Below are 13,666 nucleotides of genomic sequence, written 5' to 3' on the forward strand. Positions count from 1 at the left end.
TTTATATCACCATAGTGACATTTCCGTGGTTTGGAGAGAAATAACAGTAAAAGTTGCTGTTGCCCTGGAAAAAAAATAAAACGAAAATATAACTGCATACTGAGGAACGGAACAGCCTAATGTCAAGAGTAATTGGATGAATCTGAAAAAATTCACCATAAACTAGATTGCAGTTCAGCAAAATCATTTATATCTAGACAACTTTTTCTAATGATGATGTGGGAAGTTGTCACCAGAAGAGAGACACATTCCTTGTTGTTGCATCTCAGGTTTTCATATATTGGTTATAGCTTGTCGCCTTAGCTGTGAGCATGTTCAGCTGTTAGAGTGGTTTCATTGAGAGGACAGTTGGTGTGTATGTTTGTGTCTCTGTCACAACAGTTGGATAGTTTTACCAGGCGATAATTGTGGACTTGGCTACATTACTGAGGGGGCAGATATAAAAATAGTTTGATATGTTAGGTAGCATGTAAATAGATTTCATAGAGAAAATAAGCTGCTAGGGGCCAATTCATTGGTACATTTGAGCCTTGTAATTCTTGTGGAACAAGTGCCCATGCCCAAATGTGCTGTAACTGCTAAAAAAAAGCCAACAGTGGAGTGTAATTAAATGAGCCATAGCTGGATGTATAAATACAGGAAGCAAATTAGCACCTGGAGAGTAAAAATGTTCAATGATCCTGTTTGGGACTTAAAGATGTATTGTCAAGAGGCAAACTCTGATTGCTTTTCTCAGACTGAGTAGTGCTTTACTTTGTGAGTAGTTCCGCTGTTATTAGTGTCGATAGAACTATTCACTGCGGTAGGACTACTGGTAGAGTAAGGTACTACTCAGCCTGAGCAGGGGTATTAGAATCTGAGCCTTAACTAAAAATTAAATATTTATCTTTCATATAGCCTGCTACTGACTTCACAGAATACGTTGTGCAATCCCTGTGTAACGGCTGCTACAGCACAGGAGGTAACCGAGAACATGTAACGGTAAGTAGTCAAGATTTGATCACAAGTCAAGGCTCCTTGTACTGGGAGCAAATGCATAAGCTTATTTAGTGCTAAGTATTTTCATGTTTGCTCTTTGAAACATTTCTGGATGGTCCAGCTTCCAAGGCCCAGAAGAGTTTGCCCCAAATGAATGGTGGAGAATCTTATCTGTAGCTTCGAAATAAATTGAAATCCTATCCTGGTTTCTTTCCAATTTGATTCAAATTGCATTATAATGGCTTGCCCGTTGACTTGGCCAGCAGTGCAATCTACTCTGGGACCTGGTTTGGGAATGACCTTGTACATGAGAGCTGCTTGGACCTGGGAGTGGGAGAATTGGGATGGTTTATTGAAGTGACTTTCTGTCTAAGGACAATAGTTTATCAGCACTCCTCTTGAGTGCCTCATGCCCATGTGTCTTCAGGGAAGCAGCGGTAGCAAGAGGGAATAGGATCATGTTCCCCTTGAGGAAAGTGTCAAGGAACTATAGAGAGGTGAGTGAAAACCCACAGGACAGAACTTGGTTGATCTCCCCCTGAAGTCTACTATGTGTGATGGAACAGTTAGTTCAGCGAGCGCAAGAGAAACTAGACTGAAGTGTTTAGTTTACTGGACTATAAAAAGAGAATAAAATACACTCTCATAATAATATGTAGAAAAGAAATAAAATCCCTGGTCTCTGGAGGAGAGAGAGAGAATACAGGAGATGACTATCCCATCACAGTGTTGGCTTTCTTAACCTGCATACTTGTAACAAAGCTGATAGCAGTGTGTTTAGTAGTGGGAACTATGTGAGTTTTCCAGAGCCATCAGATATACTTGTACATATCATACTTGTGTGATACTTGTATCTGTCCACTGCAGAAGATTATTGCAAGAATAGAAAGTTATAAAAAAGGGGGGGGAAAAAGTGGCCAAGTGATCCACAATTTCTCTTCTGTTTATCACATGGTCTTAATGGAAACCTACAAAACACCAGACCATGACCGTTAGGTGTTACAGAGCTCTTTGTTAGTGCATACTACTCATATGTACAAAACCATGATTAATATGGGTCCTGGAGGTTGAGAGGCCCATATATAACCCTGCCCCCTTATAACCCTTTCAGTTCTCAAGGACTTTATATTGTAATACTTGGTTTTTATTTTACAAATAACAGGTCAGATCTTCAGATGGTGTAAATTGGTCTATAGGAGGTACACTGATTTACATCAGTTGAGGATCTAGTATGCTATAATGTGATTTTAAAAATGTAAAAAACAATGACCGTGGCAGAGCACTTGTGTGCAACTTTGCAAAAAATCAAACATGTGCAGAGGAAGAAAATCTTTTAGGGAAGGAAATGTAGGGGTTAGTTTATCTACTAGTGAGTGAAAAGTCTCTCTTTGAACTCATTAAGTGACAATATCATTTCTAAACTCACGAATTTGGTCAAAGGTAATACAGCTGATCCTTCAAAAGCTATGATTGCTTATGTAGAATTTGGTCTGCTTTCCATAGTGCTGTGTTAGGAGGTGTTGTTTTTGCAAAGTGGATTGTTTTCAGAACTACTCAAAAAAAGGGATATGTGATATGCCTGTAACTTGCATTCCTATTGCCTGCTGAGACTAGATGGAGTGCAGAACAGAGAAGTCTGCAGACTGCTGATAAACTGAACTGCAGAAAGGTAATCTGGCAAAATTCAAAGACAAAGCTTTTACTGTTTTTCATTAAATTCTGCTGGCTTATTAAATCTGGAAATTATGAATATTGGGTGATGTAACTAATAAGGCTGACAGAACAATTTAAAGTGCCCAGTGAAGGAAATGTATAGTCCTGACTGTTGGTAAAATTGCAAGTGCCAATAGAATACATTTCATGTAGAAATGAGAAATACAGCAGTATGCAGTCTGACTGTATTTGTATTCGGTGACTCATTCAGTGGGTTCCATTAAAATATTAAATGTATCACCTGCAGTAGTTAGTTTATTACAGTTTTTTCTTTTTCTAAGTACAAGACATACCTAAAATATTTAGTAAATACTGTAGTATGTGAACAGAGGGTCCATTCCTGGAGCTCTTACTCAAACAAACTCCTGCTCATTTTCAGTAAAAGCTTCAGGAGGGTGCTCACCTTGAATATTCACCGTCTAATGACCCTAGCCTTGCAGATTCCAGATGGTCAAGAATCTTGAATCAGGCCCTTGGTTCTTCTCATTTGCCTTCTGATTCTTGATCCTTCAGGGTAGAGGTCACATTTTCAACCTTTTTTTCTGGAACCATTAGGACTAGAAACTTAATGAAAGCTGAGATCCTCATGTAATCACAAGGCTGCTGGAGCGGGCGCTTTAAATAAAACAGCAAACATCACAAGGCTCGTTATGATATCATGAAAGTTGGTAGCACTGTGGTATTGGTTAGGTTTCTGATTATTAGGCTATACCTGAAAAAAATGATGTAGATGTTGAAATGAATGTATGGTTCCTGTGTATCTTAAACTCCATGTGACTTTCTTCTAGCATAACCTGCTGATTGGTGAATCTGGACAAAATCTATATGTTTGGGTTATCTTTTGTTCAGTCTGGGAAAGAACCTGCTGAGGCTTGTCAACACAAGGGTTAACATAAAAGGGGTTACGTTAGGGGCTCTGGGCCCCTTAAAACCACACAGAAAGAGAAGATGTTTCCTTTTAGGGGAACTGGAACGTGCAAGAAGAGCTGACTTGTTGTCCATTGGGTTGGGTGCTTGGTGAAAGAAGGCCCCGCATATCTAGTTTGAGAGGATCCCTGGATGTTGATGTGGATACAATGGTTGGGTCTGTTAGGGAAACTAAGGCATCTGGTTTCCTGGAAAGCAGGCACCTTTCTGGAGCTTATACTGGAGTGGCTCATGTGATATTTCAGCTAACAAATTTGGCTAAGGAGAGCCAAAAAGACTGCATGGAGAAATGAGCAGTGAGGTAGATAAGAGATTTTTCTGCCATGCTATATAGCAAATGCTTCCATTCTAGGTAACTTAAGTTTATTGCTAGCATAATGATATTTTGAGCAATATTAGCCTGATGGGCATTTGTACTGTGAACTTCTGGTTATTTTACAGATCTTCAGCTCTTTCTCTCTTCTCATCGCCCAGGTGAGTTTCACATAGTTTTGGGTTTCAGAATGTAGGTTTTCCACAACTCTGGTTTGCTAATACACATCCATTTGATTTTTAGATTAAAGTGGATGCTATTTGTTGACATAATATTAGTGCTCTTTAAATGACATAATTCAGCCTCCTCACAACATGTTTTTAGGTGGAGGAGCTTGCAAGTCCTACATCTAACCACTTCCTGGTGTGTTTTTTGATTAGGGAGATAAAAAAACATTTTGCCCGAGATTTTGCATGTCTAACCTGTAACATTTTGGATCTGAAAATCGCTTCAGTATTTTTCATCTAAAAAAGTTCCTAATCCTTATTAGATTGTTTTGTAAAGATGGAAAATATCTTGGGCTTTTTTTTTTTTTTTTTTTTTAAATCCTATAATTAGGCAGAGAGGGAGAAAATGTTCAACCATCTTTATTTCCTGCAGATTTTAGAATAACATTTCCAGCATTTTACATAGTCTGAGGATTTTCTTTTTTTGAGAAGGCACCTTCTAGTACGCTGACCATAGAATGGTAAAGCCGAAATTTGTGAGTTCTGATCCCACAGCTCATACTTACCTGCCCTATGGCTTTGGGCAAGCCAATTAACCTGCTTCAATCTCCCCATCTGCAAATACTCAATGATCTAGCTCCCATGTGGGGTGTGTGACCTGTTCAGCTCGTATTTTTAAATGTATTTCAGAGACAGAAAGCATTGTATAATTTTAATTATTTGTGTGTAAGTGTCACATTATCTTATCACTGAACCATCTTATAATTCTATCCTGAGTGATTCCCTTTGGCTTTTAGATAAATTTCAGTCTGACCCAAGCCAGGTGCAAAGTATTTTCTGAAGCCAAATCCTGCTTCGAGCATGCTGAATGACTATAACAGGTGTTTGTCGGCTAATTTTAACTTAATGTTTATTTTAATTTATTCTTGTTTTTTGATTATCTGCAACTGGCCCAGTGAAGCAGCAAAAAGTGAACTCACTGGGAACATCTTTATTTAGGTCACTTTTGTCTGACAAATTTAAGAAAGGGCACGATCATTCTGAGTTTTCTTAGATAGATTAACAACTCATTGAGATTTCCATTCTTTATCCAGCAAAGACTTGCTGATGTCTGTCTATATTTACAAACAGACTCTGTGTTTAAAAATATGGTTGAAATGGTGTCATGAGTATTAAAACAACATTACACTTTCTTTTAAAAAATAAAAAGACTTTTTTTTTTATGAAGTATAGAATGTCCTGTGTCTATACACTGATCTGTGTCCTGGTTCAGGGTCTGAGTCCCATTGACTAATGTGATTATCCCTTTGAAAAGTTAAATGTGTGGGACTTAAGCATTTACTCCAAGTTAAACCTGTGAATAAGTGCTGTCATGTATAGGGATGCTATCCAGAATCGGAATCCTAATGAACTCCTCTGACCTTTCCTCTGCTAACGCAGTTAAGGTGTGGGTTTTAACTCTGTAACTTCCCTACTAATTCATCCACCCTAAAACAATAAAAAGCACTTTTCATTAAAGGCCAACAAAAATAAATTCACGTGGAGTATAAGGCTACTCAATCCTGGCATAAGTTGTAGCATGTGAAAATCAAGGACATTTCTTTTGGTGAAAGTTAGTGTTGAAACTTAGCTTTCCATTTTAAGCCCATCTTAAGACTTAATTATGGGGTATTTACTCTTGCTGCATAATACCATTGGTACTAAAAGCATGACTGGCCATCTTCCCAGACATAGGTGAACAATATTCACCTTTCAGAAGGAAGAAGACACCAAACAGATCAGCTAATTGGTGGTACAGTTTCTTCTGAACTACAGTAAATCAGATTACAACCAAAGTAAAACCCCATTTCTCCTCTTCCTCCCTCAAACACATGGTGTGAAATCCTGGCCCGGTGGAAGTCAATGGGAAAACTCCTATTGACTTCAACAGGGCCAGGATTTCATCCAGTATTTTTTCATTATTTTGCTTACAGGTGCACTTCTAGGTGTTAATTTCAATCTGTTGGGTCCACGTACCCCACAGACTGCTTCTTGTCTTATATTTCAAGGCCATATTCTAGACTGCTGGAGATTACCTCGCTTTCAGTTTGTAGATCTGAATGTCCCTGGGCTGGGACAGTGCCCTTCTCACTGGAAGGCTTTGTCGTTCTGAGCTATCGTTTTTTATAGATTCATTGGAGCCCTCCTTTGGTTTTCCTAAGTATAAAAGGCACTGTTGCTTGGTAAAGCTTGGTTTTTGTTCCTAACCTGACAGTTTTGAGGGTATTCTTGCAGAGGAGGTTTTCTTGGAAGCAGCGGTGTTGGGGACGCTTCTGTATATGATTTCTGGGTTCTTTAACTGTGCTAAATTGCATTTCTAAAATAATGTACTTGAAGAATCTTAAATAAAGCAGTTGTCTTCCTTTGAAGCTCCAGAAAGACTCTCTTGAGCAGTCAGTGTGAGAGAGACAGCAACAGGTGTGATTAATCATAAAATATTTGGATTTTGAGGGATCTCTGGTAGGTGATCTAGTCCATTGCCTTTCACTATGGCAAGATTCATGTAATCATGCATAAACCACGCTTGCTAAAGAGGACTCAATGTAAATGATTTTTTATGCATTGTGCTGAGATATACATTAAAAATAGGCATGCACATACAGAAAATGCCCACAAGCAACCTATTCCCTTTTTCACTCAGTGCTTCGGAAACACAAGATACCCTTCAGTGCCTAGTCAAACAGATGCTTGATTAAGCATATATGCTGTGCACCACACTCATTAGATCAGTAAACAAGCTCTGGAGAACGTCTAGGCAAAGTGAGTTCCACAACTAGTTGACTTAGCCCTTACGTCCTCCAAGGTGCAGGCCTAGGGACTATCAACAAGCGCCTTTCAGCTGATTTGAGTCTTCATGATGGTGCTGAGGGAAAAAATGGTGGCTTTAAAGAAGATGGCCAAGTCCTAAACCATACTGGGATTTATACATTGCAGCCAACTTCTTGAACTGCACCTGAATGCAGCCAGTTGAACCAGTGCATTTCGTGGAGCGGGGCTGCTTCTTCGAGATAGCCTCTGCAGCCATATATGGAATGGGACAGTGGACCTCCGACAGCAACAGTACCCTCTTGTGGCACTGAGTGTTTGAGGTGGAAGTTAACTGGAGATGTAACCCCCTTGACCCTCCAAACCCTATAGTCCTCTCCCTCCAAACTAGCTCAGTTGCTTTCGCAAAGTCCTCATGCAGACCAGGACTCTAAAGAAAAGTGGGGGTGGGCAGGAAGTGGATCACATTCTCAAGAAACAGTGGGGCTGCTAAGTAACCTCTCTTTCTTCTTCACTGCATGGTCTCTCTTGTGAGAATTTGGCTAGTGGTACAACCCCCAGGAAGGTAGGTTGAAGAGTTGTACTTAAATGGTGATTGTAAAATTGCCATGCCAAACCAAGCATCCAACCTGGAAGCCAAGTCAAGAGAGCAGTGCTGTATAAAAGCATGCATTCAAATTCCAAATGGCAAGTCCATTTATTTACAAAAGTGTTAAATTACAGAGGCAGGCCATATTTCAGCTGAGTGAGTCTTCTGCCCCGTGGTGAATGAAACCGTACCTAGAGTGAAACAGGCCTGCAGGACTCCGGGGACTCATCCCAAAAGCGGGAATATACAAAGGCACTCTTTCCCTGACTTCCATAAATTTTCCCTACTGCATCTTAAACCCAGCACTACTTATTATGTTCTCACTAATGAGAAGAACTAATGCCTGTGCTCTCTATATTGCCATGCATCCCCTTAGACTTTTCTGAAGACTGAGCAACTCGATAGGAACCTAGAAATATTAGTTTCACAAGCTGTGCTGCAGATATTGTTTGTTCCACACCTCCTCCCCCCTCTTCTCAGTAGCAAAACAGCATTTCACTCATTTTTAAGTGGAATTACACACAAGTAAAAATCCCTCGGGGAAACTCAGCTTTCAATCTGGATTGAAGAGAATACAGTAATTTGGTTGGTCATGTTGTCGTCCTCATTTTATTTTAATGCTGAATAACATTTGCGTATATAAATACAAGATTACGCTTTAGAAATTCCAAATGACCAGTGGCTGCTCCAGAGGAGTTGAAGTGAGATTTTAATATAAAGCCACCAAAATACAAATAATTCGCCATTATTCAGAAATGGGCCCATTCAGATCTAGGCCTTTGAAAGTGTTTTGACATTTGGCCAGGTGGGTTCCTCCTGTCTCACCGCACACGCAGTAGACAAACATAGTGAGAGGAGAGCTGATAATCTGTCTCCTGGAAGTATAAACATAACAATCACATAACAACCATGATCTCCGTTTTCATGCCGGGATTGCAGTATGACTGCTTTGCCCTCTCTCTGCCCCTCTGTTAGCCCTTTGGAGGGGAGCCATAGGTGTGTGCGCAATGGTATTAAAGTGTGGAGTTCGGTCCCCACCTCTTTTAAAAGTTTTCTCCATTGCTTTGTCTAGGGGCTAGGAATGGACGCCTTCCCACCACGGCAGGAGTAATCATTACAGGAAGCAGAGTAGCATTGTAAATGGGTGGTGGTTCTTGTGTAAACCCCTGATGAGCCTGAGTTCCAGGTCCTACTCTGTGCCCAATCCACACAATCTGTTACAGCCTCAGCCAGAGACAGAACAGCTCATGATTTTATCTCTGGAGGTCCCTGGTTTGATCTCTGGTGTGTCAGTCAAGATGGCGGCTGTCACAATTGCTCATCTTTTTAGCTGTGGGGAGCTCAGGAGAAATGTTCTACATGCCACTGCAACTTTAGTGTGATCAATAGAATCGCAATGAAACTACAGAAATAAACTCAGGCTTATTTACTTCCTGCATCCGTTGCTATAGGAAGTAAATAAGTTGCCAATGCTTTTGTTTAGGTAGTTGTTGGCTTTTAATCCCCGTAAAACTTGAATTGCCCATCCCTGCCCTGCCCTTCCTCGTCTCACTCTCTCTGCATTTCCATCTCTGAAATCAGGTACTTGATGTAAAAGTCAAAAAGCTGAATAGACTAGCCGGGGTGTTTGCAAGGTAAAATATTTGTATTTGGGCTTCCATTATATTTGTATTTGTGTTTATATTTCCTGAGCTGTTCTGACAGTGAGGGAGTTATTCATTGGCTTGGTAAGACATGAGATACGGTCTTTCCTTCCCATTGTTTTTGGTGGGAATTTTGTTGAAAAAGGACTTCAGATATGGGCTGTAGCAGATAAGTGTATCCATAAAGCTCCGGTTGAGGAGATACTATTTCTTTTATCTAATAGTATCATTCATTGACTGTAGTACATTTCATCTACTGCCAAATACAGTCACCTCTGGGATGAAAAGGTTGCAGCTGTTGAACTATGCACAGCATCACTATAGGACTGGTTTAACAGGAGTGAAACACACTGTCCAGTCAGATCTACAAGGGAACTTCATCCTGTGATTCTGAGACAATCATGTCTCAAGGTTATGTGGCTTCAGGCCCTCTGTAGTGGGAAAGATAAATACGTTCTATATCTGTAGGTTAGTAATTTTTTTAAATTTCAGTTTGGGATTCTGTTTTGCTGTTTGCGTCCGTTTCCTCTTCTTCCCCCTCCCTCCCCCCCCCCCCCAACCTCTCCAGCAAGCGCGCACCAAAACAGGTAACACAATAACATATTGTCATTTTTATTAGCATATCCAGGCATGGAACTCCACGCGGGTAAAGTTAAGACTGAGAATATGAAACAGAAACATAAGCAGAAAAATCTGTATAAGAATTATGTATTTATTTATTGTTTAAATAAAGCAATCAGTCAGGAAATTCAGAGAGAAGCTTCCACCCCAACATCTAAAATGATGGAAAGACACAGTTAAGACAGCTAGTGCTTTTTAAGTGTATCTTAATTTACACATCCAAATGATCTATGCTAATGTCACTTGTAGTTTATAATTGTATTACATTTTAAAAATCCTGTGTTTAAAAAAAGTGTTAAGGTTACAAAGTCAAGCTCTGAGAAGTTAAAAAATGCCAGAAATAAGGTTCCCCATGAAATTTCTCCCCTCCCCACGCCACTCCCCCTTAAAATTTTACTTAAGCATTTTATATTTAAATTGCCTGTTCTTTCTGTTAGCTGCATGGTGAGCACAAGTCCTGTGTAATCTGATACTTGAAGGAAGAACGTTGCAGTAAACGCACAATATTTACGAGACTAGAGTTCCGTCTCCACTGGGAGAATGAAACATTCCATAAGTTTCTCGTGGGAGTCCGGGACTGCTCTCTAAGTTTTTTTTGTTTTTATGGTTACTTATAATTATATTGTGGTAACAACATGCCGTCAGCTTTGGGGCTCCATTGTGCTAGGTACACTTAGTCCCTGCTCCAAGTGCTTAGAATCTGTCCCTTTCTCTGCCAAGAAAAAAAATAGAAAGGTGTGGATTGCAAATATTGAATCACTGTGAGTGCCAATTCAGCTCTGTCCAACAGTGCTGTGGAAAATGAAAAAAACCTGCTGATTAAAAACTGATTATTCTTATGACCTGTTTGAAAAATTGTATTGTGTTTATATTAAAATAGTAAGCAAAGGGACTAAGTTAATGCTACGTGTCCATTTTTATCTTCCTCATGGCTTGACTTTTATGTGATTTAAACTGAGCAGCAGTAAAGTTCTCTTAACATAACTTTTTTTTTGTTTTGTTTTTTTGGGAGGACTAATAGCCAGAGCACACGGTGATGCCTCTTGTTTATCTTGTACAAGCATTTTTTATTCAAAAGAGTCATTTTCAGATCTTTAAAACTTCATCAAGTTTTTCCCTTTGAGGTTGAAATTTGGCACATCTGTTCCAAACCCAGGAAGGACTCTAATTTGGGAAGAGTGCAGGCTTGAATGTGAATGAGGCAGGATTATGTAATAACTAAAACTGGGGTGCAGATGATCCAGCCTTCATTCTTTGGTAAAGTTGGGCATTTGGGTCTGCAGGATCCTTCACTCATTTAATGCAAGCGTTGGATAGTGTGTAATGTATGAAGCATGGAGTACCTACATGCTCAATGAGGCTAGGGGGAAATATTGAATAGCTGTTTCATTCTCTGAACAACATCCATCCTGTGTACTGGACATCCAATTCTGCTATCCTTATTGACGTTGAGTAGTACCTTGCTTTGTGAGTCGTTTCTTTGATTGTATTGAGTACAGCATGAGCAAGGGTGGCAGAACTGGGGTAGGGGATCCTGTGGAAAAATAGTAAAGAAAAGTTCTTCAGGGGGTTGTTTGTATGGCACCTTGCACCTCAGGGCCTTGTTCATGATTAGAGCTTCTCAATGCTACTGGAATACAAATTAATAATAACTGTATAATTAAAGACTGTGTGTCGTAATGCAATCTTACCGTGACTTTAGTTGCAAAGTGAAGCACTCAAATATTGCAGAACAAAATTTATTGTGTGCGTACACTTGGCATGCTGTTATCCTTGTCCTTCAATTAAAGAATTATTTACATCATCCCTTTAAAGCATCAGGTCAAGTTTGTGCCGTCAGGGCAAGGAGTTACATGCTCCACCCCAAAAACCCTAGGAGGCAATGTGCTTCAGAAACACCTCTCTGAGGTCCAAGTCCCTCCCTGCTTTCCCTTGCTTTGGAGGATAGCAGTTTGGTGCTGGCCTATATAGTAGCAGCAAATTCTAGCACCCCCCTGTGACAGTTCACCTATGCTGGCTGAGGTGTGTTAAGAGGTGGCTCCAAGACTCCACCATTATCCATAGTTCCCCAGCCACCTGTTTTGGATAGCCCCCGCAGGGGTACAGTAAATCCTTATTCTCTTGTAGGGGTACATATCCTGAATTACAATGTAACCCTTCACACAATTTAGCTCCAAAGTAGTAGGAAGGTAGGAAAATTGACCCAGGGTATAATCCTGGGCCTTCCTGGTGTCAGTGGCAAAACTCCAATTAATTTCATTAGGGCCAGGATTTTTCCTCCAGTGTTACCACAAACCAGAAGAAAATTTAGGCCATGAGTAAGTCAGTAACTATTGCCAAGTTCTGAAATTGTCAAAACACCTTTAAACTAAAATCCCAGAATATGTTTCAGAGTATGTTCAGTTTCCATCTATCTTAGTAAAAGAGGAAAAAACGTAATTCTAAATTGTTCTTTTCATCTAACGTTGTGCGCGCGCTACCTTTTACATTCAGTGTGATAAGCCCCATCAGCAGGCAGCATCGCCTCCTGTTTTTCAAGCCTTTGTGTAAAATGCTTCCAGACTGACTTTATTAGCTGGACAGACTTTTCCAGTTGGCCATCCCCTCTGAGAAGCAGTCAGAGACAGGCAATGCTGAGCGCAAGGAGCAACAACATGAAAAATCAGGCATTGTAAATAAAGTGAGACAAGACCTGCCAGACACTTATAGCGCAAAGCTAATAAGATCAAGAGCTTAGTTTTTTTTTTTTCCTCTTTTAAAAGAGAGAGAGCAAAGAGGAGGGACTTTTTTAACCAGTTAGTATCTGGTCACCCAAATGCTGCCTGAATAATTCAACTGTATCCATTTGCTAATTTTGCCAAAGTGCAAAGGTTTGTGAGGACTCTTCTGACCAGAAGCAGGTATTATTATTATTATTATTTTATTTTATTTATTAAAGCTCTTATCTCTTGCAGAGCACTTTTCATCAGTAGATCTCAGAGCACTTGACAAAGAGAGTTAAGCATGGTTATCTCCTTTTTACAGATGGAGAAACTGAGGCACAGAGAGGGGGGAAATGACTTGCCCAAGGTCACCCAGTAGTCCAGTGGCAGGGCTGAGAACAGAGCCCAGGTCTCTTGAGTCTCCGTCTAGTACATTCTCCACTAGACCCCATGCTGCCTCTCAGTCATGAAGCGTGAACTGAAAGAAGCGCGTTTTCAGAGATTTGAAGGAGAGGGAGCCCAGTGGGTGCATAGGAAGTAGCAGGTATGTAAGTGCTGACACAAAAGGGCAAAGCTTAAACATTAGAGCCCAAATATAATGGGTTCAGTTCTTTGCTGTGCCCAAGCAGTGTTCAGGGTGTGTAGGAGAGGGGGTGCTGACAAGGAGTCAGTCACAGCCATCTGATTCACAGCCATCCAGCCCGGTGTAAGTAAAAGCTGCAAGGGCACAGCTTCTATCGTGTCATGTGAACTAAGCAAACCAGAGACTCTGGGCTCATATTCTTTGCCCTGTTTAGTAGCAGAAACAGTAGCTGGTGCCTCTTAGTCCGCAGGATGCTAGTGGGTGAGATGAATATAAGAATATATTAAATAAAAGCTTCATGATAAACTATTACTCCTTACTGTATAGTTGTATTACTCATGTTTAAATATTTCAAGGGACGCTTTTTCAAATAAGCAGAGAGTTTGAGAGATTGTATTTGCTCTCTGGTGAATTTTAGGCTATTTTTACCTGAATAACATCACGCTCTGTATCTCAAAATTGATTCCAAGTTGTTAATAGAGACCTCCTGTCTTGCCAGACCAAAATGACATTCATGTAAATAAACATCATTGCCAATTCTCATGATTGTTATCATGAGTGGCAATATTTGTTTTATTTTTAAAGTCCCAGCTCCTGGACTCCTGTAATAACATGAGAATCTCCG

At 40.1% G+C, this 13,666-nt stretch overlaps 1 protein-coding gene across 1 annotated transcript in view; it reads left to right on the forward strand.

Annotated features, from left to right (window-relative positions):
* Positions 1-13,666, forward strand: part of FAR2 (fatty acyl-CoA reductase 2) — a 169,792-nt gene that overhangs the window by 14,484 nt on the left and 141,642 nt on the right. The window contains exon 2 of the mRNA XM_067531016.1: positions 898-981. The gene's annotated coding sequence lies outside the window, so the exon portion shown is untranslated. The remainder of the gene's footprint in view (positions 1-897; positions 982-13,666) is intronic.

This window comes from Emydura macquarii, unplaced genomic scaffold (genome assembly GCF_026122565.2).
Source record: "Emydura macquarii macquarii isolate MOO-44397 ecotype Brisbane River unplaced genomic scaffold, CSIRO-AGI_Emac_v2 contig_3122, whole genome shotgun sequence".
NCBI lineage: Eukaryota > Metazoa > Chordata > Testudines > Chelidae > Emydura > Emydura macquarii.